Source organism: Camelus bactrianus, chromosome 14 (genome assembly GCF_048773025.1).
Source record: "Camelus bactrianus isolate YW-2024 breed Bactrian camel chromosome 14, ASM4877302v1, whole genome shotgun sequence".
Classification (NCBI taxonomy): domain Eukaryota; kingdom Metazoa; phylum Chordata; class Mammalia; order Artiodactyla; family Camelidae; genus Camelus; species Camelus bactrianus.
The window spans coordinates 60,252,492-60,279,681 of NC_133552.1; the positions used below are offsets into that span (position 1 = coordinate 60,252,492).

Genomic DNA, 27,190 nt, shown 5'->3' on the forward strand with positions numbered 1-27,190 from the left:
TCTACCATAAAATTCACCATTAAAACTAAATTTTGCAAATGGATTTCCAATTTGGCTAGCTGAGACCTTGGGCAAATCCCTTGAACCAAAATCTTCCACATCTACAAGTTCTACGTGGGGAGGGAGGCTTCACTTACGCCTCTTAACAACCACAGAATTCCCATAATCTGAACAAAAATAAGCCTTGAGTATATATAACAGGAGTTAAAAGAGCCTCATGATAACCCTGCCAGGTGTCATTATCCTGATTGTACAGAGAAGAAGACCAGGATCTAGAGGGATGAGTCCTTGTGGACAGGATCGCTGCACTCATTCGTGTAGTCAGAGGGCAGGAATATCCGGCTGCAAAGCCCACACTCGCTGACACCCCACACTGCCTGCACCATTCATGCACCCAGGATGCTGCTCCTTGGGCTCCCTGCCAGGGTTTTGCCCTGTGATTCGGTCCAATGCACTTTGGGAGAAGCTATCCATCATTCACATGTTAGGGAGAATTTGTTCAAATGTGCTCATTCGAGGGGCATGGTACTTGTAGGAATGCTTTGTTGGAGAATTAAGAATGCACATCATTTGGAAAGATATGTTATCTGATGGGAAAACCTGGAGAGAGAGAATAAGGGCTGCCGTGGAATGAGAATTCAGGCACCTGAAAGTTTCTGGATAGGTTACTACAAGACATTGAATGTAGTTCCCTAAGCCCTACTGTAGGGCTTTGTTGTTTATCTATTTTTCAGTTAGTATCTGCAAATCCTGAACTCCTAATTTATCTCCCCACCCTTCTCCCTGTAATAGTCATAATCTCGTTTTCTATGTCTGTGAGTCTCCTTCTGTTTTATAAATTCATTTGTATCATTTTTTTTAGATTCCACATATAAATGATAGATGATATGTGTCTTTCTCTGTCTGACTTACTTCACTTACTATCATAATCTCTAGGTCCATGCACGTTGCTGCAAATGGCATTATTTCATTCTTTTTTATGGCTGAGTAGTATTCCATTATATAAATATACCCCATCTTCTTTATCCAATCACCAGTCAATGGACATTTAGGTTGCTTCCATGTCTTGGCTTTATAAAATAGTGCTGCTATGAACATTGGGGTGCATGTATCTTTTCTTTTTTTGTAACTTATCAAATTTATTTTTTATTATGGATATTGTTATAGCAGAATATAAAAATTAAATGATTAAAGTTTCTTCTAGGAGTACAATTTAACTTCATCTTTAAAAAGTTCATCTATTTTTTTTTAAACTATACATACTCAGGTGAAAAAAGGCTCTTTGACTTAAACTTATGACTTCAGAATTAAACTCTAGAAATAAATACTATGGCCACCTAAAAGTTTATATGGACAAAATGCATAAATTTTCAAATTACAATGTAATATTTGTACACAGAATAACTATCTATACACTTCACTTACATTGCTGATATATAATATTTACCCAAACTGTCTTGAGAAATGGGGCTTGATATAAATTCAAACTAAGAAGATCGTTCTCAATTACAACATTTCTTTCACAACTAATAAGAGATAATCCAAACATTTGCTGAATATAAAAAAGTCCCATACTTCGTGGTGTGTTCTGGGAATCCCAGTATATTTTCAATGAGAGATGTTGACCACGAAGGAGTTCACTGCTGCGCTCACTGGTCAAGTCGGAGGAACTCTGGTCCAGAGGAGGGGACTGCCCTCCATGCACTGGCCTCAGTGCAGCTCAGGCGGAGACCTGACTCTGAGTGAATGCAGCCTGGCAGTTTGGGAGGCCAGAGTGGAGGGGAGGGAACAGCACAGCCTTAACATGAGGGCCCACTCCTGGGAAAGGGACCATCAGGACTTGGTGCGTGGTCCCCTGGCTGGTGTGTAAAAGCCCCTTGTTACGTGCTCGTTCTCGTGACCTCCTCCAGGAACTTGAGCACTGCTAGCATCTCCGCCATCTCTTTTTGTATAGACTGCAGGGGTCTCTCTCTCTCTCTTCAGTTCTTGGATGAGAAAATTGATTTCCTTCCTCGAGCTCAGGTTGACCGTCATCAACTTCCTGTGAGTGTCAGCAAGGCTGGGTGCTCTTACTGGCTCCTTCTCTAGCCTGGCGTTCTTAAGAGTTATCTCCATCCTGGCACACTCCTGTTTAGCCACATAAAGCTTGTCAATGAGGTGGCACTTCTCTTCGATTTGTGCAGCCAGTGTTTTTGCCAGTTGCTTTTCATGTCTTCTATTAAGTCGACTTCTAACAGACTGAATAAGTCTGAAAGTAAATAACACAGCCACCAATAAGGTGAGGACAGGCAGACCCTATCGCTGTCTCCCAGTGGCGGCTCTGGAACATGAGCTGAGAATACAGGCCATTGGGCAGCAGGGAAACCAGGACAGCACTCAGTGTCCTAAGGATCAGCCCAAAGCCAAGCTCCACAGAGGACAGCAGCCCCTCCATGGCACTGACCCATCTAGGGCTCTGCCCAGTTACTGTGGCACCACCAGCCACAACAAGCCCCGGGGGACACCCCAACATTCCACCTGGAACCCAACCAGCAACTGACATCCTGGATTGGTCAGTTATCCAGTCAGTGTCGGTGGGGAGGAGGGGGCGTTTTCAGAGGAGAGGGTTGTAACTAAAATGTCATCTTTTCCATTATTGTCTAATGGTAATTTTGTCTTACCTCTTTCTTTTTGTGTTTATATCTGTATACAATAAATATGTAGTGAAATGTGTCAATGTAAAGTTTATGATTTCATGGATCTTTCAAATTCCTAACCCTTGACAGTATCAGAAAAGTCAGTGTATGAACCATATGTTTGAATCACATCCATTAACACAGAATATATACCTTCTGTCACATTTCAATTGAAAAACACATTCTCAAGACAGGGGTGCATGTATTTTTTTCAAATTAGATATATTTCCTCCAGATATATGCCCAGGAGTGTGATTGCTGGATCATATGGTAACTCTGTTTTTAGTTTTTAAAGTAACAGGGAGATATGTGATCTTGTTTGGGAATAGGGTCATTGCAGATGTAATTCTTCAGATTAAAGTGAGGGTATTTCAGGTGGGTTTAATCCAAAATGGCTAGTGTCTTATCAAAGGGGGGAATTTGGACAGGGGCATGCACACAGGGAGAACACCATGTGAAGATAAAGGCAGGGATCGGGATGACACTTCTACAAGCCAAGGAACCCTAAAAATTGCCAGAAAGCCACCAGAAGCTAGCAAGAAGCATGGAAAAGATTCTCTCCTGCAGCCCTTAGAAGGAATCAATCCTGCCTTGATCTTAAACTTTTAGCAGCCAGGACTGTGAGACAGTATGTTTCTGGTGTTTAAGAGTGTGTCGTACCCTGTTACAACAGTCCTAGGAAACTGATACAGGGACAAAAATTGATGCTGGAGAACAACTGCCTTTTTGATGGCAGGGGAGGGATTAGATATAAAAGTTTCTTGAATGTGTAGGAAGAGGGTAAAGAAAATGATTAACCTTGATCATTTTAATATCAAGTACGTACATTAAATTTTAAGAGTAATCATCTAGAGACTAGAAATAAAACATATAGCTTCTAACCCAGCAGTTAGGAAGTGGAGGGCAGAGAAGCAAAATAAAAATATGAAATAAGGTAGATAGTAGAAATACACCTGTAATTACTCTGTCATTAGAATACATGTTAAATGACTAAAATTGCACTAGAAGAGTTTCCTGCTGATGGATGGAAGGAAGAGGGGGGGAAAGAGGAGGGAATCCAGTTACATGCTATTTTCAAGAATCTAAAAAAATGATACAAATGAACTTATTTGTAAAACAGAAATAGACTCACAGACATGGAAGACAAACTTAGGTTACCAAAGGGGGAATCAGAGGGGACAAGGAGGGATAAATTAAGGGTTTGGAATTAACATATACACACTACTATATATAAAATAGATAAACAATAAGGACCTACTGCAGAGCACAGGGAACTATATTCAATATCTTGTAATAACCTGTAATGGAAAAGAATATATATATATGTATAACTGAATCACTATGCCGTACACCAGAAACTAATACAACATTGTAAATTAACCGAATTTCAATTAAAATGGTAATTTACAAGATATGTAAGGCAAAAATAAAGAAATTACTAGGAGGAATTGAAAATTTAACCGACCTCTCAGTAACTGATAGATTAAGTAGGCAAAGAGTAATTAAGAAACAGAAAATCCAAACACATAATTACAGCTTTAACAGTACAGAAAGAACCCACTGAACTTTTATTCACTCTGCTTTAGTTTTAAACAAAAGGAAATTATAAGATTGTGCTTAAAGTAATCCAGGGAAGTATCATGACACAAAAGGAACATTTTAAGAAAAATTGAAAAATGCCACACAGTATTCATGATGCTTCAAAACATGAAATCCCATTGTTCCTTTTCTATAGTTTATAGCTAATTCTATCATAAAAGTTTTCAAATAATCATGATATTATAGAAAAATATCAAATTCGAAAGATCATGTGATTACAGTAAGAGTCTGAATTGGAACAACTGAAAAATTGTGCATTCAACTCAATTAATGAGTCGCAATGGCTATGATGAATGCTTGTTCTTTTTGGATCCCAGGTCTCAGGTCACCTCATCACCTAACTAAAAATGGCATAGAAAATACTGAAGAATGCCATCAGGTTCTAACACAGGCATGTCTCCCATTTACAGGGAAGCAAAAAATGTTCAAGAGAAAAACAAAACTTGGCCTTGCTTAGAGCTGGGTAGAAACCGCAAGGAAATTAATCAGATCGAAAATACCTGGTGACTGACTGTTACTGGATGGGCCTGGTTCTGCAGTGCAGCCAGGTGAGACAAATGCACTCAGGACATAAGTGGAGTCACACCAAACTGGAGTGTGCACTTGGAAATAATTTTCTTAGCTCTGGCTGATTGTTTGGCTTCGTAAAAGGGGCAAATTAGCCCAAAGAGGTGAGCAGTTTATCTCAAATTAATTTCTTTACTCATACTTCTTTCTACTGGAATTGACTCGAATGACACAAGGGTGCTGTCTACCCAGGGAGGTCCAGAACATTTGGGAAAGCTGTTTTGTGAAATCATAAACAAGGAACACAGGGCACCTAGGTCTCCTGGAGAAAGTTGGCCCTGCCCTCCCTCCCCCTAACCCAACCTGAAGTTCTCTGAACCAAGCTGAGAACCCATCCACTGAACAACAGCCAACCAAACGTGCAAGAGTTGAACAGAGTGACATTGGCAATGCAGACTGGGTTGTAAGTTACCTTCCTTTATTGCAGAACAATAATGAAAAGACACAGATCGTTATAACGGCTGCCTGCTCCTCCACACAGACCCATCCTTCTACTCACCTATCAGGGAGGTCGGCACACCTAGAGCCGGTATCCTACATGTGTATGGGGTCCTTGCTGATTATGTGAGAGACGTGTCCCCAGTCTGTTTTCACATTTACATTAGCTCCAGGATGTGGGAAGTCCCTAAAGGTCATAATGTTGAGAAATGAAGGATAATGAGAAATAGAGAGCACAGGGACTTCCAAGCTGAGGTAGCAGCTTTTGCAAATCTCTGAACCAAGAAAAAGCTTGATCCGATTAGGGAATGATTAGTACCACAGTTCCACATGGTTAGAGGGCACAATAAAATGGAGGAGTTGGCTATGTTGACAAGACACGAGGCTAAAGAAGAAAGCAGAAGCTGCATCTTATTTTAAGGCAATGGCTCTCGTGCCAATTTAGCTGCATCAGGACCACCTGGAGGGCTCGTTAAGCCCGGAGTCCTGGCCAGCTCCCAGAGTTCCTGGTTTAGTGTATCTGGGGAGGAACGTGAGAATGGCATTTCTAAAGAGGTGGTGCTGACGCTGTTGGTCAAGGGAACCACGCGTTGAAAATCACTGCTCTGAGATGTTTCTACGTTATCCCAAATGCCTTGGAAATGGAAAGAAATAGAAGGCGTCTACTGGTAAGTCATAGCCAACTTGAATCGCGCGTGGTGCCTGCAGAGGGCCAGGTCATGCCTGGGATCCTGGAGGGCAGGCGGGACCTTGAGAATAGTGAAATTTTGAATCAGATGTGGTAGAAAAGAAGAGACAAAGCGTCTAGGGATTCAGGTGGATGGCTGGGTCACTTTTAAAGTGCGGTTGTGGTTGGAGACCATACTTTTGTAGTGGCAAAATTTTATCCGTACTCTGACTTTCCCCAGCATGACTGGGAAGCGCAGGTGTAAGAGGAGAAGAGCGGTGGTTTAGATTCAGAATTCGAGTTTTCCTGAGTCAAATGAAAAGAAGGGGCAAGAAGAAGGGAAATATTGGACGGTGGTGCAATATTATAATTTACAAGAAATAGAGATTTGGTCGTTCAGGTGACCCAAGTATATGTCTTGTTTGTGTTTGGTCTTTATGCATGGTTCCTGGCCCACAGTCCCCCAAATGCTTGGAATTTCCTGAGTGAAAAGAGTAATGGGAGCATTTTTTTATTATAATGTTTGGTCTCTAGTCCTCAGTTTCTGAAAATGCTTCAGAGCCATAAAGGGGAAATGAGTGTATTGGGATTCATGACAAACCCTTTCCAGCACAACTGGGTTTAGGCTAATAAGGTGATTTTCAGAAAGCACCAGGGGAACCAACCATGAATGGAAGAGTGAAACTTTCAGTCCCACCGCCTGGTTTCTGCGGAGGGAGAGGGGCTGGAGGTTGACTCAGTCACCAATGGTCAATGATTTAATCGACCATGCCTGTGTAACAAAGCCTCCATAAAAACATAAAAGGAAGAGGGTGTGGAGGGCTTCTAGGTTGGCGAACCAGAATGCTTCCACGTGACACCACGCTGGGCCCCAAACTCTGCGAGAACAGAAGTTCCTTCGTTTGGGACCACGTCCTACGTACCCCCTTATCTGGCTGTTGGTTCACATCCTTTACTATCCTTGTACTAAATCATTAATCTAGTGCGTAAACTGGTTTCCTGAGTTCTGTGAGCTGCTCTAGCAAATTAATCAAACCCAAGGAGTGGGGTCCTCAGAACCTCCGATTTATATCCAGTTGCTCAGAAGTACAGGTAACCTGAACATAATGACCAGGATCTGAAGTCTAAGGAAAGGATCATGGGAACTTCCAATCTGTAGCAGGTCAGTCAGAAGCACAGGTAACAACCTGAGCTTGCAACTGGCGCCTGAAACAGTGAGGCAGTCTCGTAGGACTGAGCCCTTAACCTGGGGGATCTGATGCTCTTTCTGGGTAGATTATGTCAGAATTAAGCTGAATTGTAGGACACCTTGCTGGTGTTGGATAATTGCTTGTTGTTGGTGTAGGAAATCCTGCCCCATACATTGGAATTGGGTGCACAGGACAGCCTTTACCTGTTGTCTAAGCTACTTGGGGAAGGAAATTAAGACAAGTGAGCTCTGATACATGATTTTAAAAAGCCAGGAGCAAGAGTCTAGAAGTTTTGATGATGTCAAAGAAAACATGTAAATGTGTCGTGGTGTAAATAGAAGGGAAGAGTCAGAATGGTAAATTGTGGCTCAAGCAGATTCGGTTACTTGTACAGTTGGTGAAAATGTAAATTGGTGCAACCACTGTGGAAAACACTGTGGAGGGTCTTCAAAAATTAAAAGTAGAACTACCATATGATCCAGCAATTCTACTCTGGGTATATATCCAGAAAAACAAAAATTCTAATTTGAAAAGATACATGCACCCCCAATGTTCATAGCAGCACTATTTACAGTAGCCAAGACATGGAATTAAGCTAAATGTCCATCAACAGATAAAGAAGATGTGGTATAGATATACAATGGACTGCTGGTCAGTCATAAAAAAGAATGAAATTCTACCATTTGCAGAAATGTGATTGGACCTAGAGAATACTATGTTTCATGAAATAAATCAGAGAAAGACAAATATTGTATATCACTTATCTGTGGAATCTAAAAAATAATAAAAATGTATATGAAAAGCAGAAACAGAATCACAGATATAGAAAACTTACCAAAGGCAGGCAGGAAGGGACAAATTAGGGGTATGGGATTAATAGATACAAACTAGAATACATAAAATAGATAAACAACAAGGATTTACTGTATAGCACAGGGAATTATGTCCAAAATCTTATAATAGCCTATAATGGAATATAATCTGCAAAAATACTGAATCACTATGCTATACACCTGCAACTAATATATTATTACAAATCAACTATAGTTCAATTTTTAAAAAAAAAAGAATGCTAGTTTAGCCAACAAGATCTGAGTCAGAGAAGTTCCAGTTTAGGCAAGAGTGGTTGGGTGGGTTCCACAAACCCCTTGAAACTAAATGCAAAATATTGTGTACCATCTAAAAGATAATTTTTCCCAGAGAGGTGGTTCATAGCTTTCGTCTAAGTCTCTAAAGTGTCTCTAACCCATAGCTTGTTAAGATTCAATGACAGAGGAGGGTGACAGACTGGAGTGGAGGTGAAGATCTCTGGATTTGAGAAGGTGGGAGAACTGTGGAGCAGGACTTCAGGGAGAGAAGAGACTCTAAGGCAGGGCCAAAGTCTACCAGAAAGCAGACAAATCACAGACAGCAAGGAGGTGCCTGTGATGGTCACTGGAGGTGGCAGGTATAAAGGCACTTTGCAAACAGTAAAGCATGTCAGAATCTGTAGAAATTATTATTTATAATTTAATACCTTCTTTTCTGAGTGCTAAAATCAAAATTCCCCCTTTGCATGTTTTTGAAAATACAGAACGGTGAAAGAGACAAAAGTTACAGAACTCCTTAAGTCAGATTATTACTGCTAATTCTGGTAGATTTATATAGTAAGATGATTAATAGCACATGTACCATCTTTCCCAATGCGATCTTGGTATCTGGAAGACCAAAAATCAGATTAAAGCAGCCCGAAGTGAGTAAGCCCTCTCTGTCAGGCTGCATTCGTGCACAGGGGCCACTCAAACTCACTGCTCCAGCAAGACAAACTTGTGTTTGCAAAGACAACATTCATTCCTAATATAAAGTCGTACACATAAATAGGGAAAAAATTAATGCCTCTAGGTCTCTGCGTATGTTATTGTTTTCAGTTGGACATATTTCATATATGGCTCTGATCTTAAAGTACTGATGTTTTATTTTTTACAGGTGTACAATATAGTGATTCACAATTTTTACAGGTTATGCTCCATTTATAGTTATAAAGTACTGGCTATATTCCCCATGTTGTACAATAGATCCTTGTAACTCATTTTAGACATAATAGTTTATACTTCTTGATCCCTTAGCCCTATCTTGTTACCCTCCTTCCCTCTCCCCACTGGTAACTGCTGTTTTGTTCTCCGTATCAGTGAGTTTGCTTCTTTTTTGTTACATTCGCTAGTTTGTTGTATTTTTTCGATTTTTTAGAAGTGACATCTCATTGTGGTTTTTGTTGGCAATGGTACAGCCCCTTTGGAAGACAGTCTGGCAGTTTCTTGCAAAGCCAAACACGGTCTTACCTTATCCATCATCATGCTTCTAAGTGCTTAACCATCCAAGTGATCAAGTCAACATCAGCCATTACTACTCATGTTGATGATACGTACCCTTGATGTGATGAGAATGACACGTTACCTCTGGGACCTTCCTCCCAAAAACCCATAATCCTAGTCTCATCATGAAAACATCATTAGGACACCAGTTCTACAAAATATCTGACCAGTAATCCTCAAAACGATCAAGTACTCCTCAAAACCTCATCTAATCAAAAATGAGAAAAATCTATCCCAGCCAAGTGGAGTGGGAGACTAGATGACTAAATGTAATGTGGTATCCTAGGTGAGCCCCAAAAAATGGCATTAGGTAAAAACTAAGGATATCTGAATAAAGTATAGATTTTAGTTGTTAACATCAAACACAGTTTGTCAAGTGTAACAACTGTATCATACTGATGTACCATGTTAACAATAGGAGGAATTGAGAGTAGCATGTACGGGAACTCTCCGTACTGTCTTCATAATTTTTCTTTAAATCTAAAAGTCATTAAAATAGAAGGTTTATTTTTTAGTTTTTATTAAATTCAACTAGGCTAGAGAGGCTACTTAGTAACTGTGGAATATGTCTTTTTAATAAAAAAAATTACTGAACTATTAATATATACCAAACAATTAAAAATCTATTCCTAAGTCCCAATCTATATAATAAAATTACAACTTAACTGAATAGATAGGTCAGATCTCCTACTAACAATGTACTATGTAGCACTTGCTAATTTGGAAAAGATGAGAGAGAAAGTGTGGGCCTTTAAGTGTAAATAAGGCATTTGCTTAAGGGTCTTAGCAGAAGAAAATAAATAAAAGATACTCAAAATATAGATGTGATTATAGCACAGAGTGGCTCATTTCTATTCATCATCAGAATCACGTTAGATGTTAGGTGTCATACACAGCAATGAAGAATGGTGAATGAATCAGCAAGAAGACCTGCATGCTAATTGTATTATTAATGAGCTTTTTTTTTTCACTGTTTTTAAATTAAGTAAGAGAATGTGTATTTTACAGCAGGGAGCCAGACTTAGTCACCCTTTTCTTTCCCTGGCATATGTAAACAAGGTCAAGTAGCCCACTTCAACCACAGCAATATGCAGAAGACCTTGATTCTCTTGATATGCCTGCTGTGATGGTGAAACACGGCTTGGTGTTTGGTTTTACCATTGCGCCGTGTGACTTTATCATAGGCCAGATCATGGCTAGGACTGAGCATTGGAATGATGCTGTCCTTGGAGGTTCACCCTATGGGAGTAACTTATGGTGATGCCTTGTGTAAGGGGATGGTTCAGAATTCTCTTGGATTATATCTAAGAAGCCTCCGTATACAGCCAAATTGTTCACTACAGAGAAAGTTTCTTGGTTAGTGGTCAAATCCGTAAGAATTTAAATGGTTTACTGCAGTACCACACTATAATCCTGGACAATGAGTAAAGTTCTAGGTTAAAATAAGGTTCCTGAATGGCACCATCCTATTAGAACCATGCACAGCTGCAGGTGAACGGTGTTCACTGCACAGATAAGAACCAGCCTTGCCCAAGCCACAGATTGGTGATGTTTAACCTGAAAACTATGAAGAGGAAGCTGAGCTACCCTTCCAGAAGAGTAGAGAAGGAGAGAAGGACAGAATGATCCCTCAGTTGCCTGGGATACTAAGGTTGCCCAAGTGTCCTAAACACTCCATGAAAGAAAGGCTATGTCCACATACCTCGGTCACCCACAACTGAGAAACAGCTTTTTAACAGATAGAACATTCATAAACTGAAGGAGGCAGCCAACAATACAGGGAGGGGTAACAACCATGGAGAAGGGATACAACTGCCAGACGAGATGAGAATGCATCCTGGGGAAGTCTGGTGAAGTTGGCTGGGAGCAGCCACGTGATGGTTACCCGAGGCAAGGGAACACCCAAGATGCTCAGAGTCGTGTGGTTTTTTGTGAGTTGACTGCTACACCCACATCTGTCAGTAAGTAAATGGCCCTCACTCACCACAAAGCTTGCTCATCTACAGTGTCCAACTAAATCAAAGAAATCACAAGACACCAACCCCACATAACCCAGTTCAAACTGCCAATGGGTCAAGGGATCCTCGCCACTATTTCCCCCCAAACCATAGCGAAGAAGACTAGGCAACAGGTGTTATCCACCACATTGATGAGAATGTCCCTTTAGGCGAGGTCCAACGTTCTGCAAGAAGCGGGCCAAGGGTGGAGCCTTTGGGAGGCATGCTGAATATAGCACAGATGTCACCGGGGATCCAAGCGCTCTCTGCAGCTGTTCGGCTTCCACAGACACGGATCCTCTTGGATATTTCTAGGCCAGAATTAGTACCCATGTTCCACGTGCTCCCTTACGTTGTTTGGCTGACCTTCTTCCTGCCCTTTCTGAGAAAGTGGCTGACCTGAGAGTGCAGAATAAAAGCTCCAAAGAGCTTCATGCTGTGCTCTTTCCCTAAATAGCTGTGGTCTGTCTTTAGACTTGCAAAAAGCCACACAGCAACAGTGAAACACAGTTGACCCCAGTAAAGGAAATTACTGGACCAGGCTAAGCCTGTCCCCTTAACTCCAGATCCACAAATCCAAGGGACAGATATCAGCATTCCTGAATCAAGAATTGTCCTGGGACTAGAGTGATGAAAAAGTTTAGTGGAAATAGGGCTGAACCGAGGTTGGAGGTCTCAGTTTCTCATCGTCCTTAACCTAGTGACCTTGGGCAAGTCAGCTAAAGTCTCTGAGCCTTTGTTCTTGCTATCTTTAAAAGCAGGGGCAGACATGTCCTACATGGTGTCCACTGGCAACTCTGGCTTTGCTCTCCACCCTGCTCCAACCTGCTTTCTGCCCTGGGAGGCTGACTTGTAGGAATGACATCAAAGTCTCCTTTGCCTTCTAGCTTCTGGTTGGAGTCTGCCAATGGATAGACCCCGGAAGAGGTTAGAAGGAGGAAGGAGAGTGAGACTGGGTATTCATCCCCTGATTTTTTGCTGCAGGGTCTCCTAGGAGTGGCAAGGTGCCTCTCCTGAAGGTCACTGCTCTCTCCCGGCAGCCCCCTCCACACAGTCATCTCCCAGCTTCTGATAACTTCCGCTCTGCTTACCGCTCAGGTCTTCTGACGGTAACAACACCACTGTCACTAGCCCTGGGGTATTACACCATACTGTATGGTTTCCTAGCCCTGCCTGTACTTTGGAAATGCTTTAGCAAGTTTAAAGCCTTCCAGAAGCATCCTAATTTGAGAGTGCAAACTCTTTCCCGCTAGGGCTGTGACTAATACAATGAACTAGATTACAGCCATGCTGAATATCATCGGGTACTTCTGAGATTTAAATTGCATTTTGATTTGAATTTTATGGATACTGACTAAATCTGATAGAAGACTGAAACCAGCTTCCATAGCCCCAATTAGGAGTTTTTGGATTTGTCAAAATTGTTTTACTATTCTAGTTGACTGATGCTAACATAAGTCAACAGAATACATTTCAACTCAAAAAGATAACTTATTAGCAAAATTTCACTGTGTTTTACATATCAGCATGTCATATAAAACTTTATTCAAGTGGGGAAACTGGCTTTACTACTTTAAAATGTTTGGTAACCACTGGTAGATGGCTTGTAAATTCCTTCCAAGATTCTAAGACTCTAAATATTGCATTTTGAGGAGTTGGGCATTACCAAACCCCTCTCAACCATGCTTCTGGACAATGAAACAGGGAGGCAGCCACTGGAGGCAAAGTACAGGGAAAACTCTGCAGACCATTTCCACCCCTGCCGGGGGTGACAGCCACTGGAGGCAGATACCAAGCACGGGTAATGGAATGAGTAGTGACCCTCCCAGCTCCCGCCTTCCCTCACCTGAAATGGTCATTCTTTGCTTCATCAAGATCTCTCTTGGTAATAATATAACAATACTCACAACTACCTAGCATTTCTGTGCCAGGCCCGGGCTTAGAACTTGATCTTTGTAACTGGTACCTGACATGACAGTCAACACAGAATGCTGTCTGCCCAGTCACCCTGACCAGCAGGAAGTCCAGTGCCCACCTCCACCAGCGAAGTGCTCCCCACACCTGATTTCCACTCCGTGGGGGGAGGGGGCTTCCAGACAGTTCTGCTGGCTGCCTCTCCTCATGCTAAAATTCAACCAAAAGCACTTCACCCCAAACTAGACAGGGTTCCCTTTTAGGTCATTCCTCAGTGGTGCTTTTTCTGAGGTCCAACTCTGCCCTCACGAAGGCTGGGTAGAGGCAGATGGAAAGCAGATCACCTTCCTCGGGGACCGAGAGACACCTGGACTCTGTGCTTTTCAGTAACTCAGGTTGTGGGCAGCTCCCACCACCACGTCTGGGCCACACCTCTTTCTACCTCATTGGTAATTTCATTTCAGCATCTCTATCACCCTCGTCCTGCTTAGGGTCCCCTGGGCCATCCAGAAGAGCGTTCTAAACTTTGATTCTTGGGGACAAGGGGTTAGGGTCTTAGTCCCTTCCCGCCCAGAAGGTCCAGTGCCCTGTATGCAAGCTGTCGTAGAATCATCTAGCACTCTGCTTTGCAAAAGAGGCATGGGGCAGGAGACCGAGGGAAGGGCTCCCCCACCCAGCAGTAATTCACATCTTCTCCAGAGTGATATTTGCAGTCTCTACCAAAAGCTGGCTGAGGTTTCAGGACCTGAATCGCCAAGCACTGCCAACAGTACACATCCTGTTTACTCAGCTCTATTACTCCCATGTTGCAGCTGAAGAAACAGGCTCAGAGAAGTGACATAACTTGTCCAAGATCACCCAGTGAGGTTTTGAAGTCAGGTCTATTAAATTCCACAGCTCAAGGTCTTGATCCACATGGAGGCTCCACCCTCTTGGCATCTCTCCTTGTTCCTTTTAAATGGATAATCGATTATTCAGGAAGATCAAGTTTTCGAGGCTGCAACACAGGCTGTCCCTACACCCAGGAAAAGGCAGAGCTGCATCTCCTCCTTTCAGGGCTGAAGAAAATGCAAACAAGTATTGCTATTTCTAATTTCTATTATGAGCAGAGATCTCTCAAATAAATCCTACTGCTCTGACTTTGAATTAATCTTGTATTGTCAGGATACTAGATTCTAAAATAGAGCACTCGGGGAGCCAGGAGTAATTTTTAGAATCACAGTGAATTACAGAGCAAACCGAGGCTCAAAGTCAGAGGAAGGCACATGTCTCTGATGAATGAGTTAGCAAAAAAATGTGTTCTACTTCAATTCAAACCCTGGAGTCAGACTGTGCTGTTTTTAGAATCCGTAAAGGTTCTGCGAAGTTCAACTCAAGTTCAACGGTGTAAAGAAGAGGCATTTGACTGTCATTGCAATACAGGGAGGAAGAGCTCCAGCTTTGCAAGCAGGAAAGCAGACCTCAGTCCTGGCTCTGCCTTGGGTGGGTGCATTATTTAACTTACCAGCTCAGAACCCTCAGCTATAAAAGGGAGATAATAGTACCTCCTTTGTTGTGAAGAGTCAAAGAGATCACATATGCCCAGCCCCAGACCAGTCCTGCCACATGGGAGACACTCAATAAATATCCAGTATTCAAATGATCAATAGAACAAACCACCTGGTAGTCACTCATAGACTCCTCAATAAGGGTTCATTTCCTCCTCTAAGTTGAAGCATGGGTGTGATTAAGGGCACCCAGGGGGAGAATAAAAAGTGAAAACTGAAGGGCCCAGACTGAGCAGCATGTGCAGGGAGGGCCAGACCGACACTCACAGGAAGAGGACCCACAGGAACTGCCAGGAGGTGGGGTCCCCGGTTGCGGGGAGAAGGGAAAGCCAGCCGAGGGGGCAGAGATTTACAACCGCAGAGATGTCCACGGTTCGGTATTGATGATTAGAATGGAAGTACTTCTGGGTGATTAGAAGATTAGAGGCCCTTGGGTTCCATGATCAGGGTTCCAGCAGAAACAGACGGCAGCTCCAAAGAGAGTTTAACAGAGACTATTTACAAGGCTTGGGGCACACTTATGGGAAAGTAGCAGAGGTGAAGTTCGCTGGGACTGAAAACGGCAGGAAGCCTCTACCACCCCTGGGCTTACAAAGGGGATCAGGTTCTCCAGGGCCCAGCAGAAACAGACTGGAGGAGGGGCCATCCACCGGAGGTGGGGGCTCAGAAGAAGAGGCAGCCAGTGCCAAGCCCAGCGCTTCAGGGCAGGTGTGTAGAAACCAGTGCCGCTGACTCCCTCCCCGACCCTTCCCTGTGCTTCTACCCTCACCCTCCCCCCACCCCCATCTCTCTATAGCCCCTTCCCTCCATCACCCCCTCCCTCCATCACCCCCTTCCCCTCCTCTTCTCTTACTCTGCCGTTTTCCACTAGAAGCCAGAAGTCAAGGGAGTGCAGGTGAGGCCTCCTGGGGGGATGAGGGGAGGATGGGCCTGTGGCAAAGGAGAATAACCAGCACAGGTGAGAGAGCGCAGTTTTAGCAGCAGGGAGGTGGGAGGGGTAGGGAGAAGGTACAGCAGGCCCTCTACTCACAACGACTCTGGAAACTGCTTGAATCTCTGTATATACCTGCAAAATAAAATATAACACAGCACCACTGCTTGTAAGACAGTCGACGATTCAGAATTTCCACGCAGTCTCCCCAGCCTCTCCCCAGCTGGTCTGAACTGAGATTTACTGCCTGCTGTCACGGTGAGCAGCAGATCAAGCTCTTTTTAAGTCTATAATAAACACATCTCTGCGGCTCTCTCGGATGGCAGCGAGCCACTGCACTATTTCTCTTAGAAATCGTAATTCCCAAATCTGAAAACAATTTGAAAAAGAACTAAAAAAAGGCCCACGTCTGCTCTGCTGCTCTCTCTGCGCCATCACTGTACAGGGAATAGAGCTATTTCAGCTCTTGCGAGGACAGATGTGCCTGACCCACCTTCCCTCCCTGACCGCCCTGAGCTATCTTTGAAACTGGGTCTGCGCGGGGCCCAGCGTGTCCTCAAAACCTTGGCGCGAACCCAGCGGGCACCAAGGACTGGGGGGTGTGGCTTTTGCTTTGCCCGACTGCCCGCCTCTGGCTGCCATCGCAGATGCACGAGCGCATGCGCGCACTGGCACAGCTCACCCTTCAAAATTGGGAAAGTCAGAATGCGTCACCCCACCTGCAGCAGACTTCCTGGGTGGAGTTGGAGCTGCAACTTCTCTTCCCACCTGATTGTCCCCAGGCCAGGGAGTACAGCCTCACAGTCAGAAACCCCAGGGGCAGGAGAGGCCTGGCAGCTCATGGAGACGCCAGTCAACGCATCAACTCTCTACAGCCCCTGCCCACCACCTATCCGCAATTCTGACAACCTCAGGCTTGGTCCCTTTTCCTCTTGGCCTGGTTAGAACATCCCTCACTAGAAATTTCCCAGACCTTCTGAATGTGAAGTGTGACAGGGTCAGGGGTGCTGGGGCGTAAGCCTCACCCTCCCTCTCTTCAGGGCTTTCCACTAGTTAACAAGTGGGTTGGACCATATGGAATTGCTGTTACTCTTGGTTCAAAAACGGTCAAATGTCAGCATGCAAGGAGTTCAACCTAAATCACAGACAGAACCAACAGTCAAAATATCAGCTTGATGAATGGCTTGGAAAATGCCCAACAATTTCCCAAAGACAAGGCTCTTTGGGAGAAACTAGATTAGAAGAAGCATATAACCCAGGTCTTAGTGGAATTTGCAGTGAACATTGCCTAGAATTGATGACCAGGGCTGCCACTCCCCTCAGAGCACAGGGAGAATGGGGGTTTTCCCCATCCAGGGGACGGCTCACTGAGGTGCCCTGGTGACCTGGAAAGTCAGTAGAGGTGGCAAGAGGAAGGGTCGGGGGAGGGTTACCCCTTTTCCTCATCATGAACCCTGAAAAGTGGCCACCCCATAGGTTGTCCTGCACTAGTCTGGGGTGTGAACACATCAAAGTAAATCTAGAAACACAACATGGTTGTGATGGTTAATTTTATGTCAACTGGACTAGTCATGGGGGGCCCAGATAAAACATTATTTCTGATGTGTCTAGAAGGTGTTTCCTTCTGGATGAAATTAGCATTTGAATCAGTGGACTCAGTAAAGTAGATCACCCTCCCCAATGTGGGTGGGCACCGTCCAATCCAGTGAGGGCCTGAGTAAAACAAAAGGTGGAGGAATGTAGAATTTGCCCTTTTTTTTTCCCCTGCCTCACTGCTTGGGCTGGGACCCCTCACCTCATCTTCCGCTCCTGGATTTGGATTTACATCATTGGCTCCGCTGGTTCTCAGGTCTTTGGACTTAGCTGACTTATACCACCGGCTTTCCTGGGTCTCCAGCTTGCAGGTAGCAGATCACGTGAGCCAACCCCTTGTAATGAATTTCCATTTATATGCGTGTACATCTCCTACTGGTTCTCTTTCTCTGGGGAACCCTGACTGACACAGTGGTTCAGCCAAAGAGCACCCTGGTACTCTGCTCCCCCAAGCTACTCATGACTTCCAAGGGCATAGGTAGAACCAAGAAGTTCTCATAGTCCCTAAGTGGGGATTCAGAAGCTGAGTTGAAAGGAGCAATGGGCCTGCATGGTGAGGGGAGGGAACAACCAGCCGCAGAGCCTGGAGTGGACTCACTGGACAGGGAGCCAGGTGGAGACCAATGCAGAAATTCAGGGCTCTTTGAACATCAGTAAGATCCAAAGCCAGGTCACCTGGGAGGGCTACCAGGCTCCACTTAGCCTGAGAACAAATAAGACATTAATTCCCACCAAGACCATAGATGCAAATGCCAGTAGGGGGTGTGGCAAGCAGAGTCACCAGGGATAACCTGCACCTAAGGAAGCTGTATAGGTCACCCCATGCTCCACACATCCAGCAACCATCTGGGACCAGTGGGAGAGAATAGTATCGAAACAGACAAACAAGCAACTGTTGTAAAACATTGACTTACTCTCGGACCTGTTTACAAGTACTAGATTAGACAATATTTTTTTTCTCTACTCCTTATTGTGGTGATGTTTGTGAGGGCAACTAGGATAGCTATAGGAGAAAATTAAGAAACATCTGAGAATAGTGTGAGTAAAATCTGTGACCCTACTATACTGTTTTAAAGTAATTTATTTTGGAGAAACAACACAGACTACATTACAGTCTTTCCTGGTACTTGCATAATCTAGTGTGGATTCTGGTATATAACGCATACACATGCCATCTAAAAGGTTTAAAAGTGCAAGGCTGAAACAGATTCAGTAATTGGTCCTAGCTCCTCCCTGTTTCCTGTATCTATTCCCTTTGTCATGTGATTGTGCAGTTACTGCTACACAAAAGATGGTGTGAGCTTCCCCATCCCTTGAAATTCTACGTGACTTTGTGACTTGCTTCAGCCAAAGACATGTTAGTAGGAACTTGATATGTGGTTATATGTTAAGGCCTATTCTCAGATTCTTCCATCACCTTAGAAACAACAGGCCCTGGCCAGCGTGCTGATACCAGGAGAAGGATAAGAGCTGCATGGCGCAGAGCCCCTAGCTGGCCCACAACATGAAACACAGTTGTCTCAGCTGACTCAAATTCATGAGCAAGAAATAAACATCTATTGCTGTCTGACTTTGAGATTTTGATGTTGTTACGCAGCTATAGATGACTGACACAGAGTTTAATATGACATGATCAACATGGACCCACAGACACAATTAGAAACTAGAGTATATTTTGTTAAATTCCTGACAAGTACAGGGAGCACTGTTAATATAGGGAAATGATATATCTGAACAATAGAAAATAGAATATAGATAAAATTTCTTCCCCACCACCACCAACACAATAAAAATAAATCTCACTGACAGGAATTTTACTTCACTAGAAAACAAATGAACAAAGGAAGAACAGCTATCTGAACTTCGAGTTTTTCAAAGGATGCTATTTTGGGGAGATATTTAGCGCAATAAAACCTCATCATATAAACTCATTACAAACTTTTCCTGACTAGGCAATTTTGATGATGATATGTGGTTCTGGTTCAAGAAAAAAAGCAAAGAAACTAGTATTAATTTTTGAAATTTAAGATGTTCTTTGAGATATAATTGCAATATAACATTATAGTGGTTTCAAGTGTACAACATAATGATTCAATTGTATATATTGTGAAATGATCCACAATTAGTCTAGTTAACATCTGTTACCATACGTAGTTACAAATTTGTTTTCCATGTGATGAAAAATTTTAAGATCTACTCTCTTAGCAACTTCCAGGTATACAATGCAGTATGATTAACTATAGTCACCATGCTGTAAAGTACATCCCTGTGACTTAAGTATTTTATCACTGGAATTTTGTACCTTTTGACCATCTTCGCCCATTTGCCTACTCCCCACCCCCCACCTCTGACAACAATCTGTTCTCTCTTCTTTAAGTGTGATGCCTCCTGCTTTGTTCTCAAATTTGCATTGGCTATTCAGGTTCTTTTATGGTTCCATACAAATTTTAAGATTGTTTGTTCTATTTCTATGAAAAATGTCATTGGAATTTTAATAGGGACTGTATTGAATCTGTAGATTACTTTGCATAATATGGACATTTTTAACAATATTCTTCCTATCCATGAATACAGAGTATCTTTCCATTTTTGGGGGGTGTTCTTCAATTTCTTTCATCAGTGTCTTATAGTTTCCAGTATACAGATCTTACCTCCTTGGTTAAATTTTTTCTTAGGTGTTTTGTTCTTTTTGTTGAAATTATAAATGGAATTATTTTCTTAATTTTTCTTTTTGATAGTTTGTTGTTAGTGTATAGAAATGTAGTAAATTTCCGTGTATTAATTTTGTATTCTGCAACTTTACAGAATTCATTTATTAGTTCCAGTAGTTTCTTGGTGGAATCTTTAGCATTTTCTATATTATATATAGTTTCATGTCATTGGTAAGAGTGACAATTCTACTTCTTCCTTTCCTGTTTGGATGCCTTTGTTTCTTTTTCTTGCCTAATTGCTCTGGCTAGGACTTCTGATACTATGTTGAATGAAAGTGACAAGCATGGGCATCTTGTCTTGCTTCTGATCTTAGAGGAAAAGCTTTCAGCTTTTCATCACTGAGTATGATGTTAGCTGTGGGCTTGTCCTTTATTGGCCTTTATTATGTTGAGGTACATTTCCTTTATAATCACTTTGTGGATAACAATCATTTTTTTGAAGGGCTAAAGAACTTAAAAACTTAACAATGCTAATGTCTATCTCTATTTAATAAAGATTGAGATGGGAACATTTTCTAAATAAGAATAAAGAGCAAGTATCTATTCAGTTTACTCTTTCTTTTTAATGAGGGTAGTAGCAACCTTGCATCATTGGGGTCTGGAATGTCTTTTCCAAATCTTAATAATGTATATGATTGTTATAATTTCAAATACAAGCCTGGAAACAACTAGTAGTTTTATATAATAACCCAATCAGATCAAATTTTAGATTGTCTTTGGTTTATAACTATTTCAGAATCAAAAGGTGGGTAAAGGGATTTTAAATTCCAAAAGAACTAGAAATTCAAGTTCAAAGGTACCTGACTGAAACCTCTAATGGAAAAAAATACGAAAGCGAATATATGTACATGCATGACTCAGAGACCGACACATTGTAATTGACTGTACTTCAATTTTAAAAAAAAAAGGCACCTTACTGAAACTTACTTTAAAGCTACTGAATCTCAGCAAGTCACTTACTAAAGGTCACGGTTTCATTCCTAACTAACAGAGGTTAGATTGGGACTGACCACTACTATCTGATAATGTCTTTGTAGTATGTGTCCTCTCCTGTCAGGAAGAATTCATTTATTCTTTACTTATTCAGCAAATATTTATGAATTGTTTACCTTATGCTGTCAGTTACTCTACACTCCCAACCTCAAAGAGCTCACCATTAGTGGGGAAGCCATGTAAGAGAACCAGCCTCCACAACAGAACAAAAGTGGTTTGTAATCTGTTAGCACACAGAGGAGGGCAGCCAACAGGGCCAGGAGAGGCCATCCAGAGGAACTGACACACTGGAACTTGGTCCTGAAAAATAGATGGCAGTTAGCCCAACAGGGGAGGACACTCCAGAGAAAAGGAACATCATGTTCAAAGATAAAGCAGGGAGAATATGGAGTATCTGGGGAATGGTATTTCCCTGTGTACACACTTGGCAGTAGGGGAAGATGAGGCCAGAAAATTATACCAGGCCAGGCCAGTAAAGAATTCTCATGCATGCTAAGGACATCCCAAAGACTGACTCTTGAAGCAGGTAAAAGACCAGCCTTGGGCCAATAAAGAACAAAATTTAATTCTGACTCTACAAATCCACATTTAAGTCCATGGCATCCAGAGTACTATTACTCTTTAAAAAATAAATGTACATCAAGATTCAGAAGGAAGTGTTAGCTGTGTTTACCAAGGGCAACATGATTCCATCAGCTGATTTTAATTAGACCAATATTGGCATTTTACATAGGAGTGGACCTTTTAGGAATAAGGAGCCAGAGTCAGATCACCTTACATTCATTCTGATTTCTGCACTTAATCCTTTTCCAAATCCACAGCCTGGAATTACCTTCCAGGAAGAAAGAAGCTCATTTTTTCATCTATTCACATGGATAGGTTCACCAAGGACCAGCAAGTTGGAGCACATAATAGTAATAACACTGTTGAAACATTCAGGGTGCGTAAAGCACTGTGATAGACACCTGTCATGAATCACTTCATCACGCTTCGCGGGCTCTCCAACAGGGGGCGGGTAGAGTAATGGAGCTCTTTGGCTGTAAGTAAGAAACATCAACCCAACTTAAGCCGAAAGTGTCTACAGGGGTGCCTCACAGAACCTGAGAGAATGAACCCAACAGAGCTTTTGGAAGTGGCAGCAGCCAAAAACTAGGAGAAACTCTCCAGCTCTTGCCTCTGCTTCTCTGGAGGGCAGATGGGAAGGAAGGCCACCCCGGGGAGAGGGGCAGGTGGTATGAAGCCACAACAGCATGCGAGGATCCAAGAGTTTGGCTGTGGCTGCAGCACGTGTATATGTGTGTGTATGCAGGACGGGTGGAAGCGTGAGCTGGTGAGATGGGTCAGGACAAGTCATGCAGGACTACAAAGTTTCTCATGTCATCAATTATAATTTCATTTACTAGTTCATGAATTATAATTTGTAATCATAGACTGTATTTTTTAAGTATGAGTGTGACAAAATCAAATATTTTTGGAAGATTTCTACCTAGACACACATGCAAACGTACCCATCAGTAAATAATGTTTTAGCACTGCCTCCATGACAGGCGCTGTTCTGAGTGCTCTTCATGAGTATGTATTTACTCTCCACAACCACCCATTAACCTGGGATGACATCCTGCTCTGTCACCTAGTCAGCATGTGATGGTGGGCGAGTTATGTAGCCTGGTATCCGATTCCTCACCTGGAAAGTAGAGATAACACTTACTTCTGAAGGTGCTACTGGAAATGGAATTTAAACCTTATCAAAGCACATAGCACACCCAGCCAGCCCATCATGCTCCATGAATGATAGTTTCTGCAGTGAAGCATCTCTAGTCCTCCTATCTGAACGAGGAGCCAGAGGTAAATGGGAAGCAGCCTAATGCTCGACAGGAAGAAAGTAACTAAGTGAATTATACTGCAAATTATAAACTCAGTGGGATATCAAGAAACCACTTTAAAAGATAAGTATGAAGGCCATAAGAAACTTTAAAGTGATTAGTGTAAAATGACACAACATTCTAGATTTACTCTGAGTATAATTATGTAAATATATAGGCTGCACTGGAAAGACGTAAGGAAAAATAAAAATAGAATAGTAAGGTTATGGATTTTTTTGTAAATATTCATTCTGGTGCTCAACATTGTTAATAATTAGGGGAATGCAAATTTAAACTACATTGAGATACCATTACACACCCACCACAACACCTAAAAATCAAACAAAGGGCAGATAAAACCAAGTGTTGAAAAGGAGCAACTAGAACTCTCATACAGTACTATGGAAGGATAAATTCTTCCACCAGTTTGGAAGTCATCTGGCAGCATCTACTGAAGTAAAGAGAGTTATGCCCTGTAACTTAGTATTTTCACTCTTGGGTATAACACCAACAAAAATAAGTGGTTATCTTTGCTAGAAGACAAGTATAAGAACATTCATGGCAGCACTATTCAAAATGGCCCCCAAGCCAGAAACAACCCAAGGGTCCTTCTACAGAAGCATGGATAAATAAACGCAGTGTATTCATGCAACGGAATGCCACACAGCAATGCAGAAGAACCAATTACTGCTACACACAACACGGGTGAATCTCACAGACATAATGCTCAGCAAAAGAAGCCAGAATCCCACTTATAAAAAGTTCAAAAACAGGAAATGCTAATCTATGGGGATAGAGAGAGGCCAGAGGCATGATTATTTGGGGGGTACTGGGGGTACTGGTTAGGAGAGAGCATAAGAAACCCTTCTGGTATGATGGAAATAGTCCAAAGTTAATCTAGGGGATGGTTACAGAGGTGTATAAAATTCATTGAGCTAATCACTTAAGAGCTATATACTTTGGTGTTATCTAAGTTATACCTCAATTTTTGAAAAAACAGAAAATTATTAATATTAGTATCATAAACTTTTTTAAAAATTGAAATCCGACAAAACTTTGAGATACAATCTGCTTGACTTCCTCTTCTCTCTTTTCTCTTGAAGTTTTTTGAGTTTGGAGAATTACCTGATGTACTCAGTGAGAACACATTTCTAAAACAAAAACAGTTGGCCATTTTAAAAATATTCTGCCTGAGCATAATGCAGTTAAATCTATTTTTGATCTTGTTTTTTCCATTTTATTTCATAACATTGGACCATCTTTTCTTCTTCAGCTCCTTCTGAGCCATAGTTTGTCCACTTGTAAAAAGGGTGAGAATTTTCTGTGCCTCATTTGAGCCATAAGAATTTGTGAGCAAAATCCAGCTAGCACTCAAAAACATTTGGATATTTGGGGGAATATTTAGAATATGTGATGTAATATTCCAGCCTAGACTAGCCTATGCACTGGACATGTTCGTAGATTCCCTTATAGTTAATGAGATTCTTTTTGTTGCAAACATCTCCCCCTTTTTAACTTCTATCCCTTGAGTATATGCTGTATTCTGAAACATAAACTCTTAGAAGTTTCTGACCATTCAGTTTAGGTAACTGATATACCTTTACTAGATTCTTGAGCTTTGCCTCTCCTGGAGTAAAATTGTATGTTGAATGGAGTTCTAAAGAGACACGTTGAACTCCAAGTTGTATCTTATCTGGGTGATCTAGGTAGCTATGTAGATGGGGTGAGAGACTTGTCTGCAGAAATCCTTTCCCTGTATACTGGGAACCTCCCTTTTCAGGGTCAACTCTAAATATTCTTGGATCCCAGAATCTCCTTCAGAATCCACCCACTACCTCCCTGACCCCTTCCCCTCCAGAAAGGGAGAGGGGAGGGGAGCTTGTCTTCTGCAGATATCTGATGGCTGGAGCACTCCCTGACTGCAGTGACCTCCCCCATTAATACTTATTGTAAACTAGAATGGCTCAAAAACTGTGTCATTCCCCATTTCTTTAGCCAATTCACCTTACATTACATCATCCATCCAGCGGATAAAGAACACAGCTCATGTTGGTTCTGCTAATGCAATGTGTTTTCCCCATTTGGGAAAAGAAGACCAAGGGAGCTTTTCCTCCATCTCGGGGGGGGGGGTGGGGGCGGGGGCTCGTGCTCCCTGGACCTCCTCCTGCACTTTTCTACCTGGCAAGATTCAGGTCTAGAAATTTCCATCCCTCCCTCTGTGCTCCCCGCTGGTGCCTCCCACATTATAGGTGTTCAGTTCATTCACCATATAAGCTAAAGTCAGAGCAGTGGCATTTAGAATTCCACATGGATTTGCTAGTGAAAGGGATCCAGGCTTATACCCCTGGGGAACAAGAGTTGCTTTTATAGGTTACTATGGATATATCAGTACTGCATTACTTTAGAGTACTCAGAGTTTAAAAAAAGTCAGATCTTTCAATAACTGTGACCGCAATCATAAAAAACCATCAGCCTGAGAGACTATAATCAATGAATGATTTTCAACCCTGCAGAGCCTCTTACACAGCAAAAAAGAGCCTGAGCCAAAAACGAGATGTATCCATTACCTATTTCTGTGGGCTTTTTCCTTAGACACCACCTGGGCAGCTGCCCTACTTCCCTGTCAGAAGCCATGACATGAGGCTCTCTGTGATATTTTCCTACATCTGTGGGTTTGAAAATATACAGTTTTGAAAACCTGCAGCTCAGCATTTGGCATTTCACCAGAACTCTCCCAAATCCCAAAAGCCAAATCTTTTTTATTCTGTTATGGAGGGCCTCATTTATCTTTCCAGGAGAAAACATAACAAAAACTAGACAGTTTGGTTCAGAGCATATATAATAGGGCCTTAAAACAATCCTATAATAATAGTTTTTTATGAAAAGTATATGACCTATATATATATACACATACATACATGTGTGTCTGTGTGTGTGTGTGTGTGCGTGTGTGTGTATATATATATATATATAGCGTAGTCCCCTAATTTTTATTCTCTTCTCTCTCTTCATTAGTAGATTAATAAAATGTTGGGTAAGAGGGGACAACAGAGCTAAAACAGACAAAAGACCACAGTCTTTTAGTATAATCACTTACAGACTCCTGAGGCTAAATTTCATAGTATAGCTACTAACATCATAGTTTTATTCAAGAGGGGACAAAATGGTCTGGTGCTGTCTTTACACCCTATGAAAAATTCATATTTTTCTCAGCAAAAAGAAAAGGGATAAAAATTGATGAGATCTGTTCCTCTGAATTAAGAAAAAAAAGAAAAAGTCCACTGTGGTGGAAACCCTCAATTCTGTGGTCATATCACGAACGTTGAATTCTAGAAGCACAGATTTAGACCGCCCTGGAGTGGTCAGATGTATTTCCGCAAGAATGATCTGGAAAGCCCCTGTACAAGGTAAACCATCATGCGATTCAGGGTGGCAGAAGGTCTGGCACAGGGCCCATAGATTTTAAACAAGTACCTGTGTGATGCTGACCAAGACTTTAAACGCTACCCGAATGTTTTAAAGTGTTCAGAGCAAAAGCCACTTGTTACTTCCAGGTAGGCCTGCAAAATGGGGCGCATAATCACCTGTGCCCTCTGCTTTTTCAGTGACAAAGGCTCTCCTCTCTGATCATCTGAAAGGACCCCCTTCTGTTAACCAGTTCACCCAGGCCCTGGGGGGAGTCAAATGGCTATTCAGCTGCTTATGCTGGCCCACAAGTCCAGCCCAGAGCAAGAACAAGAAAAGCAGAAGCTCTTGTCCCAGCTAGCAGACAGCTGCCAACAAAGGGTTAGTCCCCACTGAGACCAGCTGTCCTTTGAGCAGGTGTTAATCTTGTCCGCACCTTGTAGGCAACAGAGAGGCTCAGATGGTGGCTCCTGCACACACGTGGATGCTGCTGGGCTCGCTGTCCTCCTGCCTTGGGCTGTAGCGTGGGAGATCCCCAGTTCATTCCCTGGGAGGCCTTGTCTGCAGAAAGACCCGACACCGCCATCACTGTCACACAGGTTAACTTGGAAAACCAGGAAGCTTTGGCTAATCTGGTAGAAAATTGAAGACCAGTTTTATAATCATTCTTCACAGATCTGCCGAGATCCACCATCGCTGGGAGGCGAACATCAGAGGTGAAAAAAAAAAACCTGTGCCTCTCATTGCCGA

The 27,190-nt window shown here is 42.4% G+C and overlaps 1 long non-coding RNA gene across 3 annotated transcripts; it reads right to left on the reverse strand.

The window, feature by feature from the left end:
* Positions 1-763: 763 nt before the first annotated feature.
* On the reverse strand, positions 764-16,382 carry LOC123618245 (uncharacterized). 3 transcript variants are annotated; one of them, XR_006726662.2, is made up of 3 exons: positions 15,976-16,382; positions 15,799-15,875; positions 764-2,248 (listed from the first exon to the last, which is right to left on the reverse strand). It is a non-coding gene; the product is annotated as an uncharacterized LOC123618245 (long non-coding RNA). The 3 variants fall into 3 exon arrangements; XR_012511756.1 differs by lacking the exon at positions 764-2,248 and adding an exon at positions 5,181-14,456 and having other exon boundaries at positions 16,012-16,382; XR_012511755.1 differs by lacking the exon at positions 764-2,248 and adding an exon at positions 5,181-14,456.
* Positions 16,383-27,190: the final 10,808 nt, after the last annotated feature.